We start from the raw sequence: 16907 nt of genomic DNA, 5'->3' as shown, positions 1-16907 counted from the left end.
TAGATGAAAGGCTAGTCTGGATGCTTGCAGTTATTTTCTGAAAGCAGAGGTGCTGACGTTGCCAGCTCTGTAGCACATGCTCTTACTTGTGAAAGAGGGGGGGGTTTGACCCTCCCCCCCCCAAACCCCTCCTCTCTTTCTCTTTGTTGTGGTGGGAGGAATTTCACTGAGGCCTTGCCAAAGCGGCCCGCTTCGGTTTGAAGCCGTGCCATGGCGCTTTGACTCCATCGGCGACTTCAAACACAAATCTCAGTCCTCGTCCCTTCGAACTATGAACAAGGAGGAGGATGAAGGATTTGTCTAAATTGGTTTGAAAGGCGACTTGTCTGTGTCTGTAATGAGGCTGTGTTGTGCATCTTAAAGAAAAGGTGTGAGGGTGTGGAGATTTGTTTTTTTCCCCTTCGGCTCTAGAGCAGCTCATCCAGTCTTCCCCTTTAAACACACACACACACACACACACACACACACACACACACAAGCGGTCACAGTGGACTCGTATATCAGTGGATCAAAGGCTAGAGAAGGGAAGGGAGATAAGGGAGATGGCAGGAGATTTTAGACATGGCTCCTGAGAGAATGAAAGGAGGGGGTGGGTGTGGAGGAAATACGACAAGAGAACTCCGTGACCCCCTCCCACACACACACCAGTACACTTTGCTGGAGGCTACACACTGCACCTGTGTGAGACAAGAAAAGCCCACATTAAGGAAGACAGGGTCACAACCCAGTGTCTCAGAGCTCTGTAATTGCAAAACAGAAAGGCAGACTTGTTGCACACTTTCTAAAAAATAAAAACTTCGGGCCGGAAATGAAGGAAACTGAAAAGTCCGACCAATCAGAACAGAATGGATAATGGACAATAAAATAGATTACGGTTTGTTTTAAACATAGAGATTATATACAGTATATTAGCTAAGTTTTGATGCAGTGAGTGAGTGTCACACACACACACACACACACACACACACACACAGTCTGCTTTCACAAGAACAAGAGGACTGTTGCCTGGCAACCACAGAGGCTCCTGGCCTCGAGAGGTACTTGTCCACACACACACACACACACACGATTGTGTATGTGCAGGTGTTCACTGGTAGCTGGAACAGGAAGATGAAAGCCAAACGTCAACATATCAAAAGAGATCACTTTTGAGGTAAAAATCCAATAAGTACGACTCTAAGCTTGTCTCTAAGCAGGTTAGCACTAAGTGAACAACTCACACACACACACACACACACACACACACACACACACACACACACACACACTCACTTATAGGCTAACTCAATCCAGACCCTCAAAAATGTTAGATGTGTCCTAAAGATGTGACAGTTATTTAGGACAACACTATCAATACTCCTAATATTTGCAACAGGAGATGGAACAATGGGTAAGAAATAAGAAACACCTGAAGGTTTGCTGTAACAGGAAACCAATCAACAATGTAAATGTTGAGCTACTGGTATTACTGGTACATTGCTTCTTATCCTGCAATGGCACATTTTGTTTTAATTCTCTTATACAGCAAAAGCTTGCACTGGAGACAAAAACTAAAAAAACAACAATTGCTGATTAAACACTGATGCTGAGGCTACTCTCAAAACATCTAACCAATCAGAATTTGAGAATTCACATGACGTCTCGAGCCGCAGGAAATGCGGAAAAGCACCTGACCAAATTTGTCTGCGGTAGTCACGTGAACAAACGATAATCTGCATGACAATCTGCACATCCTGCACTCGGAATTTGAATATGCTTGTTTTTGCTTTAAAGGTTTTTCTGTACATTCTTGTCCACAGATATTCACCACACACTCATTCCACTCTATGTGGGTGGATTCATTTGTATAAGTGTCTTTGCAAAAACGAGATCCACTCCATCCTTGAGCAGCTTTGAAGCACCTAGGATCTGCCAATCACATGTCGCCCCTGGGCCCTCTTTTAATCTCAATGCCAGAGGCGGACTGAGCTCTAGCTCCGCCCCCTCTACCCCAGACCTCTCCCTGGGAAATCAGACACTGTAACCTTGTGACCTGATGAGCTCTAGATTCCCTTGGACGTCTAGTCAGGAGATTTCATCGTGTGCGTCTACGAGAGAGATTCTTGCGATTGACATTCGAATATAATCCTCACGTCACTTCTTTGTTCAAATGAAATCAAGGCACACAAGTTTCTTTCTGTTTTTTGCAGACTTAGCAATTTTAATTATTTTGCAAAATTACCTCATGCGATCTGCTTTTCAAATGTTACTGTGGGGCTTATGTAATGTGATGTTTCTGTTTTTAAAGGAAAATAATAACCCCCCCAGATGTTTTTTTGTTTTACATTATGTAGTTCATTTTGATGGTTGTGTTTTGGATTTATGATGGGTTTAATGCATAAAGTCTGGTTTGGAGAAATGTTTGTGTAAATGCATGAAACTGCTCAAACTGCTGTGATGAATGCTCAAGAAGGCATGTTGTGCTAGCAATCGAACTGTAGGGGGCTCTAGTAGGGAAAAAAGGTGCAAGCGAGGACTGAAAACAAAGAGTTAATGAGGAAAAAAAGCGGAGAGTTTTTTGGTGTGTGAAAAATGGAATTAGCGCTTCCATTTGTAAGCAGAGAGAAAAATTAAGATATAATAAACGAACCCATCAATCATGCACGTCTGGAACATCATTTATTTCAGCATGCAACAAACTTGGAGGCACCGCTGGGATTTCTAAAAAGTGCGAGTTTAAGGGATCACCCGAGTGGGAACGGAGCAAGTGAATTGAAGAGGGAGATTCACGGTTGAGTAAGCTAGCATACCGGCTCGCGATGGATCTAGAAACGCTAGCCGAACGCGTGACAGAAAGGTTGTGGTTGTTGTGGCTAGACCAAGTGAAGGAGGTGTGTGAGTGTAACAAAATCCCTACCGGGCATGTCATTACTAAACGCGCACTTATTAATATAGTCCCAGAGTCTGTCGATGCTATCATGGATAGCGAGGAAGAAGATGTAGCAAAGCGCTACATGTGTTCAATGCTAACTTTTATGGAGGCGCAGCTAGAGAGGGAGAAAGTGGAAAATGGCGCCAACGATAAAACCGTGACAGATACAAACAAACAAACGATTTGCATCCTGGAAATACAGTGATGGGAAAAATTTAAGTAAAAGATGCTGGAGCAGGACGGAGTAGACCAAATGTCCCACGAGTCCTATTTAGAGCTATTGAGTTAAAAGAGAGGTTGCTGCGCACGTGTAAAGAAGGTGGTGAATATTTTAGTACAGAGCATATTCAGAAAAAGTTCTTACGCTCAGTGGGGACAGGTTTGAGCAGTGATCATATAAAATTTCAGCTGAGGCCGTATCTGGATGATTCAGAGATCTCGGATGAAATGCTGATAAACGAAACAAATGAAGCAGCTGCTGATGAGACGGAGAGACTAAATAAACAAAAGAAGAACACAGGCAGCAAAGTGGCAAAGGTACACCAGCTGTGTTCAGAAATGCAGTCCCATTCTGGCAAGCAGGCTGATATGACCACCAAAGATCTGGTTAATAAGCAGCCAAGTGACATCTTCGGGCGAAAAGGCAAAGAGGCACCAGCAATGGAGGGACAGAAAGAATCAGAGCTATATGAGATGGTTAAACTCCTGAGAGAGGAAGTTGCAGAACTCAGGAAGATTCAAAATCGCCCTCCTGAGCGCATAACCAAGGGAAGAGGCCGCTACCAGAAAGGGTGCAGAGCTTGTCAGGAGAAAGGTGAGGAGGATCAATGTCAGCACTGCTTTAGATGTGGAGCTGTGGGCCATGCTGCCCGCGGTTGTAGAGCAATAAAGAATCCAGCTGAGGGGAGAAGCGATGTAAAGATATCTGTCCATTCAATGAAACCAGAAAGCTCCACCTCCATTCTAAACTACATTGATCCACAAGAGAAAACCCAAGAGCTCCTGCGGCAAAGAATTAAACAACTGGAAGCAGACCTTGAACAAAAAGAAAAGGCTGAGCATGCCAGAGCTACCACCTACATCAGTCACATTCCTCTGCAGCGTCAAGCTAAACTGGATAAACTCATTGGTCCAAGATGTATGGTTGACTGTTTCTTTGAAGGTGTGCCGGTGAAGGCGCTCTGGGACACTGGATCGCAGGTGACCATCATCAATGACGAGTTTAAAAATACTTGCCTTTCCCATCTACAGACACGGAGCCTGAGTGAACTATTGAATGAAGGTGAAACACTCATTGGTCAAGCAGCAAACCAAACAGACATTCCCTTCTCTGGATGGGTGGAGCTGAAACTCCAACTAGGGCCAAAAAGAGGGGCTCAGGTAGAACTGCTGGTGCCAGTGCTTGTTTCCAAGGAGCAAGGCGTGGGGCAGCCTCCAATCATTGGCTACAATGTGATACAGCATCTGGTGTCAAAGGGAATGGAGCAGCACCCTGATGTTGTCTCAGAAGTGGTAAAGGAAGCTTTCGCATTCAACGGCAGAAAATCTGTTGCACTGACTCAAATGATGCAGAACGCGGACCAAGCGGAAAGAGAGGGAATAGTAAAGGTGGGAAGGATAAACATAATAGTGGCAGCAGGACCGACAACAACAGTAAGTTGTAATGTTAGGACTAGTCAGCTTGCTGCAAAACACGAAGTCCTGTTTGAACCAGAAGATATTCCACAGTGGCCTGACGGGCTAAATGTAGCCAGGATGGTAGTTAGTCTTCAGAAGGGGAACTTAACAAAAGTACAGATCCCAGTTACCAACAACAGCAAAAGGGATATTACTCTCACTCCCCGTACGGTCCTGGGACGAGTACAGCAAGTCAGAGCCATATATCCAGCAGACACCCAACCCGTCGTTGTAACATCAGACTGTAATGTTAGTAGTGGTGATGGGGTGGCACGAGTAGTCACAGAAAGTAGAGAGGGGACAGGTGTACACCATGTTGTCAACACAGGCCAAGATGTTAATAAAGAGCTGTGGGACCCACCAGTGTCGATAGATCACCTGACACCTGAACAACAAAGGAAAGTTCAGCAAATGCTGAAAGAAGAATGTGAAGCATTTGCAAAGGATGAGGATGATGTGGGGTGCATCCCATCACTCCAACTGAAAATCAGGCTGAGTGACACGTCTCCAGTAAGACGTACGTATGTCTCTGTGCCAAAACCACTGCACAATGAGGTAAAAACATATCTGGAAGACCTCTTCAATAAAAAATGGATTTAGAAGTCTCGCTCTCCTTATGCATCCCCAGTAGTCTGCGTGCGCAAGAAGGATGGCAGTCTTCGCCTCTGTATAGACTACCGGGAGCTCAATCGCAAATCCATCCCAGACCGTCATCCCATTCCTAGGGTGCAAGACATGCTGAACAGTTTAAGTGGGAGTACATGGTTCTCAGTCCTGGATCAGGGGAAGGCGTATCATCAGGGGTTTGTGGAAGAGGGCAGCCGACCCTTTACAGCTTTCATAACACCTTGGGGCCTTTATGAATGGGTCCGGATCCCATTTGGCTTGTCCTCGGCTCCTGCTGAGTTTCAGCGCAGTATGGAGGAATGTTTGCTGGGACTCAGAGACAACACCTGTCTTCCATACTTAGATGATAACCTTGTACATAGTAAGACATTCGAGCAGCATCTCAATGATGTCAGAGAAGTACTACGCCGTTAGCAGAGTCATGGGGTAAAGCTTACAGCTAAAAAGTGCGAGCTTTTTAAGTCTGAGGTTAAGTTCTTGGGAAAAATAGTTTTGAAAGGGGGCTACACGATGGACTCCAAAGAGATTGCACCTGTGCAAGCACTAAGGGACCATAAACCTAAAACTGTGGGTGACCTAAGACAACTGCTGGGGTTTCTGTCCTACTACCGCACATATATTCCTGGATTCTCTCAGATTGCCAAACCTCTGTATGAACTTTTGTCAGTGAAAAAGCTTCCAGAAAATAGAGCAAGCCGTAAAAGTCATGGTAGTAAGAAGGAAGGAGGAAAGAGGGCGAAGAATAGCTCAACTTCATGCCAGTCAGCCGATATCATGGCAGGAAACACCACCAAAATGTCCTCAGTCAACTTCTTGAGTTCTTGCTGAACCCTCCAATCTTAGGTTACCCTGAGTTTGAACAGCCCTTTGTATTGCATTGTGATGCGTCACAAGATGGACTTGGTGCTGTACTGTATCAAAGGCAGCAAGGGAAACTGGTTGTCGTTGGCTATGGGTCACGGACACTAACGGCTCCAGAAAAGAATTATCATTTACAATCTGGGAAACTGGAATTCCTGGCACTGAAATGGGCCATTTGTGAGCGATTCCGCGAATACCTATATTACGCAACCTCCTTTGTGGTCTATACAGACAATAACCCGTTTACATATGTTTTGTCCACGGCCAAGCTCAATGCCACCACTCACCGATGGATAGCAGAGTTGGCTGACTACAATTTTACCATCAAATATAGACCAGGTCGCATACACAGAGATGCTGATGTGCTGTCAAGAATGCCGCTGGATATGGAGAGTTATATGCAGGCCTGTTCACAAGAGGCCAGTCCAAGAGTTGTAGCTGCTGTCACAGATGGTCTTCTTGTGAAGTCAGAGGAAGAGGGACCCTGGATGTGCCCTATAGCCCTAGCGAAAGTTTGTTCTTTAGTAGAGCAGGAACAAGGGGAAAAACAGATGGCTAAAGTGACAACTGAGGAACTGAAAGAGGCCCAAGAAAAAGATCCAGTGCTAAAAAAGGGTACGAGAGTATGTGATGGCAGACCACTGGCCAAAGTTGATGAGACGAGACCGTGGCAATGAGGTGACTGTACTGTACAGACAGAGAAGCAAGTTATACCTGGACGAGGAAGGAATACTATGTAGGCAATCAGCAGGGCGAACTCAGATAGTGCTGCCTAGCAAATACCTCCAGTTTGTGCTTGAGGAGCTTCATGAGAAAATGGGACACCAAGGGGTGGAGCGCATCTTGAGTCTCGTCCGAGAAAGATTTTATTGGCCTCGCATGCAGGGTTATGTGGAACATTACGTTACCAAAGTGTGTAGCTGTTTGAAACAGAAACGTCCAAACAAGATGACGAGAGCACCATTGGTAAATATAGTAACTACCTCCCCTTTTGAACTGGTGTCAGTAGATTTTCTGCATTTGGAGGGCTGTAAGGGTGGCTACAAATACATCCTGGTGTTAATGGATCACTTCACAAGCTATGCCCAAGCAAATGCCTGTAGAAATAAGTCAGCAAAAACTGCAGCAGAAAAGATCTTTGGCGATTTTGTTCTCAGGCACGGATTTCCCACCAAACTTCACCATGATCAGGGGAAGGAATTTGAGAACAAGTTGTTCGCCCAGATGAAGGAATTTTGTGGTATCCAACACTCCCACACAACCCCATACCACCCTGCTGGAAATGGACAGGTGGAAAGGTTCAATCGAACATTGCTGTCAATGCTTAGATCCCTGCCGAGTCAAGCGAAGTCTGATTGGAAGAGCTCCTTAAACAAGGTAGTCCATGCATATAACTGCACAGGAAGTGAAGTAACTGGGTATGCTCCATACTACCTTCTGTATGGGAGAAACCCAAGGCTGCCAATTGATTTAATGTTTGGCCGGAAGCCTGGAGAATGTGGAACTTCACACAATGATTTTGTCGCCAAGTGGAAAAAACGCATGGAGGAAGCGTATGAATTGGCATCAAGAACGGTCCAAAAAGAACAGAGTAGAGCGAAGCACGGCTATGATAAGAAAATATATGGAGCAGATCTCCAGCCCGGAAACAGTACTGGTGAGAAATTGTGGAGAAAAGGGCGGGCCAGGAAAACTCCGTTCTTATTGGGAGGATCAAGTTTATATTGTGACAGAAAGAAAGTATGAAGATGGCCCAGTGTATGTAGTGAAGCCAGAGCGTGGCTCAGGAGTAGCGAGAGTCCTGCATAGAAACTTGTTGCTGCCCTGTGATTTCCTACCCATAGACAATAGCGACCAGAAGGAAAACAAATTGCAACCAAAGAGAAAAAAACATACACATCAAGTAAATATGGTGGCTGAAGAGGATTCAGGAGATGAGAATGACTGGAGATGCTTAAGGACACTGTCAACGAAGCAGCTCGCAGAGACCACAAGCCAGTTGGGTCCAGAGGAGAATGAGCTCCAGTTAAGAGGTATGGGTGAAGAGCTAGGCCAGGAGCTGGATGATCAGCAGGCACTGCCCATAAGGGAGCAATATGATGAAGGGAAAAGAAACTCAGGAAAAGTTGCAGATGTAATGGGGGATGAAAATGAGATGGCAGAAGCGGGAGAAGAGACATCATCGGACGAGGTAGACGACGATAGCCCAACTGTAACTCATCCTTTCAGAAAAAGATATCCACCCTTGATATTTACATATGATACATTAGGCAAACTTTCTATTACACAGAGTTATTTAATTTTATAGTTGTTGTGTGAAGTATTATTAGTACGTTCTATTTATTAATGCGTTTCTATTATTAATTGTTCTTCAGTAAGAAACAGTTCATGGAGAAAGGGTTATAAACTTGTATTTTAGTTAATGCACATAAAGTACCAGTGAACAAACATTGACACATAGACTGCTACAATTTGATGAAACATGCAAAAAGCTTTATGTGAGTCTGTATATAGAGCATAGAGCATGTTGCAGGTGAAAAACCCTCAGTACTTGACGAGTCTTATGACGAGGTAATCCTTAAGACATAATGTGGCCAGTGGTGTCTACGCCAGCGGATGACATTAAATGGGAGATAGATGTCATACTAAGGCAGTTGCAAGACAAATTAGCATTGAGTATAGTAACTGACTCCCTTGTGTGCTATCTTGCTCTAATGTTAACACATTGTTACTGGGAACTAGGGTATGTAGAGTCGACATTAATTTGGGAGGGGAGAGTGTGGGGCTTATGTAATGTGATGTTTCTGTTTTTGAAGGAAAATAATAACCCCCCCAGATGTTTTTTTGTTTTACATTATGTAGTTCATTTTGATGGTTGTGTTTTGGATTTATGATGGGTTTAATGCATAAAGTCTGGTTTGGAGAAATGTTTGTGTAAATGCATGAAACTGCTCAAACTGCTGTGATGAATGCTCAAGAAGGCATGTTGTGCTAGCAATCGAACTGTAGGGGGCTCTAGTAGGGGAAAAAAAAAGGTGCAAGCGAGGACTGAAAACAAAGAGTTAATGAGAAAAAAAGCAGAGAGTTTTTGGTGTGTGAAAAAGCTTGGAATTTGCGCTTCCATTTGTAAGCAGAGAGAAAAATTAGGATATAATAAACGAACCCATCAAATCATGCACGTCTGGAACATCCTTTATTTCAGCATGCAACATTACCATGATAAAGATGACTATGACGATCTCCAAACCTGGAGAGTGATTCATTTCAGCCCATGAGGTAGACAAACCTGTCTGGCTTTCTTCCCCAAAATGCAAGCAACTGAAACCAAATAGCTGATAGAGATCATATCGTTGAAGTCATCCAAGCTAAAAGTATCATACGTGACACTGATGTATGCGTTAGCATTTAAACTATGAAAAAAATGTGGTCATTTGGCCATAGGACTTCGATGTGTTTTTAAAAAAATCCCATTCCACATTTATTCCCCTTTTGCAGGGGAAATTCTTTCACTCTAACCCATGTAGATGATATCTTCATGGAGCTGGCTTTGTACGCAGTGGCATTGTTATGCTGGAACAGGTTGGGGTCTCCTAGTTTATGTGAGTGGAACTTTTAATGCTACTAAATCCAGAGACATCCTATACCATTGTGTGCCTCCAACTTTGTGGTAACAATTTGGGGAGGAAAAGTTGGGTGTCCCTATACATTTGGCCAAACAGTGAAATAGTGCAAGCCAATCTAGGTCGGTTAGTTTTGCCGATCACAGAGTCACAGTCTGCAAAACAACGACGACGATCGACAACAACAAGGACAACACCGCAAGTGTATAGGTAACTAATGAAATATTTTGTTGCCTCTGCCAGGGGGTTAATACTTGGCCATAGACAAAGATTTAGTAAAGACAAACTTCAGCATATGAAGAAAAGTAAAGAAACAGAAATATCCTGCCAAACTGGGACCTCAATACCTCTGCCAAGTCTAAGAATGTTACAGGAGGTTGCTCAGCTCTGGTATTTTCTTACAGGAATACTATATTATAAACGTATTCAAGATTTTGGGGCTAAAAAAATAGAAATGAAATCATATTCTTTCCATATACTTATGCTCATATGGCTCACTGCAAGTGCAATTCATTTCTGCTTGTTTTTCTGACTGTCCCCACCCCACACACACACACACACACACACACTCAGGGTTACCCATTCAGCAGTACACTCTTAAATATTCATTTGTGGCCACAGCAAGACCCAATAGGGGTATAATGAGGACCACTGGGACACCTGGATTCCCTCGAGACTTTAATCTGGCCTTTTTCGTTCACACACACACACACACACACACACGCACACAGTCAATACTAATGAATGTTGTGAGAATTGGGACTATATGCACATGCTCACACACACAAAAACAGACCTATCAACTTTTAAGCAGGGTCAAAGTTAACCTCAGTCTAAGTAATTGGATTCGTTATTCACATTTTCCCTGGTTTTTTTTTTTTTGGAGCAATTCTAATTCACGATTGTGATCTCTCTATATTTATATTTACTGCCCCACGTGCATTACACTTGCTTGGTCCATATGTTTTGACTGAAACCGTATAAAGTTACTTACCCACTGCACCTCACTTTACACTTGTGACACGAGTAAATTGTGTCACACTGAAAAGCAAACATTTGAATTTTTACAGGGTTTGCGAATTAGCACTAGCTAACGCTAATGCAGAGGGAACAATGTAGCAGGATGGATTTCAACTTATCTTTTTTTTTTTTTATCATCTCAGGCTAAAACTTCCCCCTACACCACACATCCTTGCCTAAACAACATTAACAGCTTTTAAAATAAGTTAAATAAGTCTTTACACTTTGGGGCTTTGTAGTAGTAAATATTTCGAGAAAAAAAAAAAAATGCTAATTCACAGTTGTTCAGCTAGGTGTATTACAATAAAGATCACTATTTATTGATGGTTTTTTTGGTCCATGATAAACTTAGTGACTGCACCTATTGTAGATTAGATAATCAGATTTTGTAACAAATAGAAATTATTGAAATTGGATTTGGGAACTAAATATATCTCTGGAGTTGGGTGATGTTTAGATACAATAGAAAGAGACTTGGGTGTGTTTTCTTTCATTAGGGTTAACTTTTGTTAGTATATTTACAATATTCAATTCAATTTCAGTTTTATTTGTAGAGCGTTTTTAACAATGGATATTATCCTAAAGCAGCCTTTCAGAGACAGAGGTTATGAAGTCGGAATGTATAAGTTTAGTGCCTAGTTTTTTCTTTCTAAGTTTATCTCTAATGAGAAAGCAAGTGGCGACTATGACAAGGAAAAACTTCCTGAGATAGAATGTTGAAGAAACCTTGAGGGGATCTAATCTCAAAAGGAAACCCATTCCTCATCTTAGTTGCACCAAATGTCCATTCATTACAGTTCCATCATTGTCAATTATCAGTGTAAGAATATAACTGAAATAAAAATTGTTGTAATCATTAAAAGCAAACAATAAATTGTGCTCTAGGAATTTTAAATGTGATCCACATTAGGTTCCTATAAAACTCAATATATCTGTTTTCTGTTTTAACACAATTTACTTGAATGAAAACCCTGAAACAATTATATGAATCAGAATTTAGTTTTTAATTATGTTTTAAATGTCGTCTAAACACATCATTCGTTTGAAGGAAATAGACTTAGTCTTTTTTTAACAAAGAAAGTAACCTGGTTGATTTTCCAAATTGTATCCAGGAATCTTGGACACTGAATATTCATGATACGTAGTGTTTCCTGTTTGTGTTTAAAACATTTCAAACTTTTACATGGAAACAAACCAAAATTAATCCAGATTTTTCCAATAAGACCCCAATGAAGCTTATACTGGAAAAAAATTCTGGGACAAGTTTGCAAAAAAAAATGGATAAACAAATAACACTGGGAAAAAAATAAAATCACTTTAACAAAGTTTGTCATTCACAAAATAAAAATCAAAACAATGATAAATGGTTTAAAATGTCAAATCCAAGAACAGATCAATATTACAAACAAAACACAAGTACAGAATATCCATCATAGAAAAGTGTGTAGGTGTGTTTCTTGATGGAAACCAAAACTTTGTTTTGAACAGAGCCTAAAAAGGTTTCATTTGAAATCTATATTTTTAGGTTTCCTAAGTATAACATAAAGTTCTCATGAGGGTAGTGTGTGTGTGTGTGTGTGTGTGTGTGTGTGTGTGTGTGTGTGTGTGTGGCTTTTCTCTCTTTTACCGTCAGTGACTCAACAAATAGAATGAGCATAGCGAGTGATGACACGGCTGAAAGAAAACACACAAAACACACACAAACACCCCACTGGCATTAGGGAAAAAACACCCTAATTAAACGCCCAAATTTTTTATCTTGTCTGCTTGAGATTCACACACACACACACACACACACACACATTAAATATGGATTATGTAGATTTGCATATAAATCGTTTTGCTAAATATTCATCACCCAGTAACTATGCAGTGTTTGCATGATGTGATGACTCGGTAAAAAAATCGAAACGCATCGAAATAGAAAGAGAGGATGAAATTGTGTAAAAGTTTGTGCACCCTTTGGACAAAAATCAAATCTTAATTTGTAAAGCATCAAGATATAATTTGCTTCCACTGTTAATGAAGCTGTATAAATTTAATCTCAACAAAACGTCACATAATTGCTGAATCTTATACGGAGTATGTAAAGATGCACAAAGTGGTCTTCACCAGTGGTCTTCACCATCCCAAGCCCTAAAACTGCAGACTTGGTAGTGAAAACATTTTCATTAGATTGTGAAAAACAGAATGAAAAGGTTTACATGTGGGAAATTTTAAATATTGTTGGAAAATTGGAAAATCTGAGATACGATTTCCTAACTAGCTCCATTTCTCAATTGAATTGACTGGGGGGAATGTGTGCTCACACATTCCCCCCCCCATGGACATTGGTCACAAAGCATATAGATGACTTCAAGAAGAAACCTTGAGAAGAACCAGATTTCAGCTGCTCATTAAAATCAGTTTAATCCAGAAGCACAAAAAACAGACCCCAATACCACTAGAAATCAGTCCCTCATTTAAAAAACACGTTAAGTGCATTCAATTTCAACCGACTTCACTTGATGGATAGTAAAGCACGGATAATGGATTAGGCAGGACAGGTGTACGTTATGAGGGTTCGACCCACACACACACACACACACACACACACACACACACACGTCCTGTATGCCCACATTACACTCAGTCACATATCATTCAGTCACACCTTTGTTTTGTGACCGGATGTTGTTTTGGCACGAGATGAGATCGACCGATTGCCGTCTTTTCATCTTACAGATACATACAGAACAATCAGAGTCTAAAAGTAGTGAGATTTGGAGCTTGAAGAAAAGACCTCTTATTGAAAGAAAGAAAAAAAAGAAGGAGGGAAAAGGAGAAGGGGGTGGGTGTGATCAGTCTGGACATGTCCTTTCTTTCTTTGTCTCTCATTCGCTTTGACAGCAGGCTTATTCATCCTCTAAATCACTCCACCTACCATCCTTTTAAAGCAACACAGGTGGGATAAAGACCTGCAGGGACCTGAGTCTTTTTTTATGTCAGCAGATAGCAAACCCCCCTTCCCTCGATGCACGCACCAGGACGTAGATATACTGTGTCTGTGAGACAAGAGACAAACAATCGTGTATATTTGTGTTGGTCAATCATAATGGCGTAACCAATCAATTATTTCAGAACTTTAGTTTAAAAAGCTGCTTTAAATACATATTAATATAAATGTTGCTTTTATAAAACAGCAATTATAAATGTCCCCCGTTTTTCTTTTACATCCTTGAACATGTTAGTTCCTGTCATCGCTCATCCTTTAACAGATAGATCTCAGTTCAGACTTATAAGCTAAGAAAAGAAAAGAACTTGTCCTCTTTGATGACTTGCCCATGTTATAAACCACTGGCAATGCAGACTCCTTTCAACAATTCAACTCGTTTTTTTGTGCTCAAATCTTGAATTAGCCGTGTATATCCCTGTGTAAAGTTATTGTAGCTAAATGCTAACATAATAGAACAAGTATGTTCAGATAACCTACAAAATGACAGAAAACTTTCACCAATCAGATTTAAGAATTCACCCAGAGATAGACAGAATACAATTCTATATACATTCTGATCAGACTGCCAAAACATTCATGACCCCTCAAACATCAACATCATTAACTTTTTCTTTAGAAATTTCAGCTACATGAGCTCATCTGTTGGTTCGCCCCCCATGTGCATTGATGAACCTCGGCCGCCCACGACCCTGTCGCCGTTTCAACATTGTTCCCTACTTGGACCACTTTTGATACTGACCACTGCAGACCAGAAACATCCCACAAGAGCAGCAGTTTTGAAGATGCTCCGAACCCAGTCGTCTAGACATCACAATTCGACCCTCGTCAAACTGGCTCAAATCCTTTACGCTCGCCCATTTTTCTTGCTTCTAACACATCAACTTTGAGGAGAAAATGGTCAATTGCTGCTGAAAATGTCCCACCCAATAACAGGTGCCATGATGAAGAGATTTTACAAATTTGTGGAACCTTTTTTCATTAAAGAAGGACATTTGGCTGGAAATGTCAGGTGTCCCAATAGTTCTTTTTTCCATACAGTGTGTTTGTGTGAAAGATAACATTTTATAATTGTTTCACACCAAAACAGCAGAGAGTCTAGGTGAGTCAGTGCTGAATAGAAAGGTTGCCAAATCTGTTCGAGTCAGCCTCTGCGTGCGAGGAGGACATTCCCCAAGAGTGATATCAAGGCCTGACCTAGAAGGTAATGCTGAAGTCATCACAAAGCACAGGTTACACAGCTGAGCACAATGACAGAGTCTCAAGAAAGCATGTTATGGCAGAAGGGGAACACAAGCCATTTATTCTGTTATTCTGTAACTGGTGCCGAGTGGCCTTAATGATCACATTCGAATTAAGACTTACAAGATGAGAGTGAGCAAAAATAAACATATTACTGTGGTAACGAGGAAATACGTTTTATGGTATCTTGTGCATATTGCACATCATTTAAAAGACTGAAAAAATTCTATCACATTGCTTCAAGATTTCAGTAATAATCACTGATCTTCTATCTTCACCCCTTAAAACCTAATAAACCTGAGTATATGAACCTTTTGTGTTTAATTATGGATTTAAGAGCATCCTTATAAACCCCCTCAGAGATGACCTTACTGTCCATCACAGTATACCAGCATGTCGTAACTCCCCTACAAAGACACCACACTAATGACCTTGCTTTCCAACATACAATTGATGACTGGTTGTCCTGGTTCTCTGAGTCATGTGATCTGAGTCAGTGTATTTTCAAACCACAGCCAGATGCACTGTGGGAAAATTTCAGGGAGCCTTAATGCACTATGGTGGATTGGCGTCCTAATGGGGATACAGTTACCCATAATGCATCGTGCAGCTTGTTTGAAATGAAAGAAACAAACGCCCTACTAACACAGGGGTTGTTTTTTTATGCAGTGCTGCCACCTGCTGATTGTTTCCACACAAGCACATCTTTCATGCCATCTTCCAACCTCAAATCAATCTCTCCCAATTCTGAATATATCAATATAAACCCAAACCCAAATATATAAAAACCCATTAAAGTTTCAGTCCAGCATTCTGTTCTCCATTGAGACACCTTTTGAAAGTTGCTTTAGATCCAAATTTTGTCATTGTTTCTTCTAATATTTGGCATTCCATCCAAAAATGTTTCTGCTTGTATACAGATGTATGTTTTTCAGTAACTAGAATTTTAGAAGACCTTATCAATAGGAAGAAGACCAGAAACTTCCTTTATTCTTCATATACTTTGTACACCCCAGTGATCATATGGTTCTAGACTAAAATCTTGCCATGTTGAGGTGCACAAGAGTCAGTTTGTGGAAACAATGGGCCATTTAGGAAACATCTGAAAATGTTTAACCACCATCTGATACTTGAGCATTGATTGTAAGACCTGATTGTAACTTCTAGTCCTTTTTGATGCAAATCTGAGTTATTCAAGAGGCGAAGTGGTGTGTGTTCTGGGAGCTGTTTCCAAATGTATATTTATAGCCATTGTTCCACAGCTGGATGTTGGCCAGATGTGAGTACCGGGCTACTAAGCCATTTATATGCCAAGTTTGAGAATCATGGGCTTTGCAGGAAGAGAGGAAGTCTGAGATGAAGCTAAATAGACTGCAAAAGTACTATTACTATTCATCAGTGTCTCGGCATGATAGGTTATGCAGAGGAATGCAGAGCTAACTTGCACTTATCATCTTTACCATCTCAGATGTATTCAGTAAAATGGATCCGTGGTTTAGTAAGGAGTGAGACCTGACCAAGTTGAGACGAATCTAGTTAAAAGTTCAAATCCGTGCTTCAGACTAGAGAAGTGTGAAGTTCATGTTGTATAGCAGTGTGTGTGGGTTTAGGATACCAATCCCCTGGTTCTGCAGAACGTCTAGGTATTTCTCTCTTATGGGCTTCCTCCCAAACATTACTTTAGATCTTCATAGATACGGCCTTCTGGTAGACACGGCTTGGTTCCATGTCTGAGGTTCTACTTAAAGATTCTTCACCAAAGCCAATAATAAATACCAAAAGATATTCATTAGACAACACAGGACCAATTTTAATTATTTTTTTAATAAAAAAAAGCTATAAATAATTAACAAATAAACATCAGCTCATAAATAATTAATACAAATCCATATGACAGACACCTAAAATAAATTTATTTTATATGTAGAAACAAAAACACGTCTGGTGCAGTATGACC

The sequence above is a fragment of the Silurus aristotelis genome, assembly GCF_946808225.1.
Source record: "Silurus aristotelis genome assembly, chromosome: 17".
NCBI lineage: Eukaryota > Metazoa > Chordata > Actinopteri > Siluriformes > Siluridae > Silurus > Silurus aristotelis.
This window is presented reverse-complemented; position numbering follows the sequence as displayed.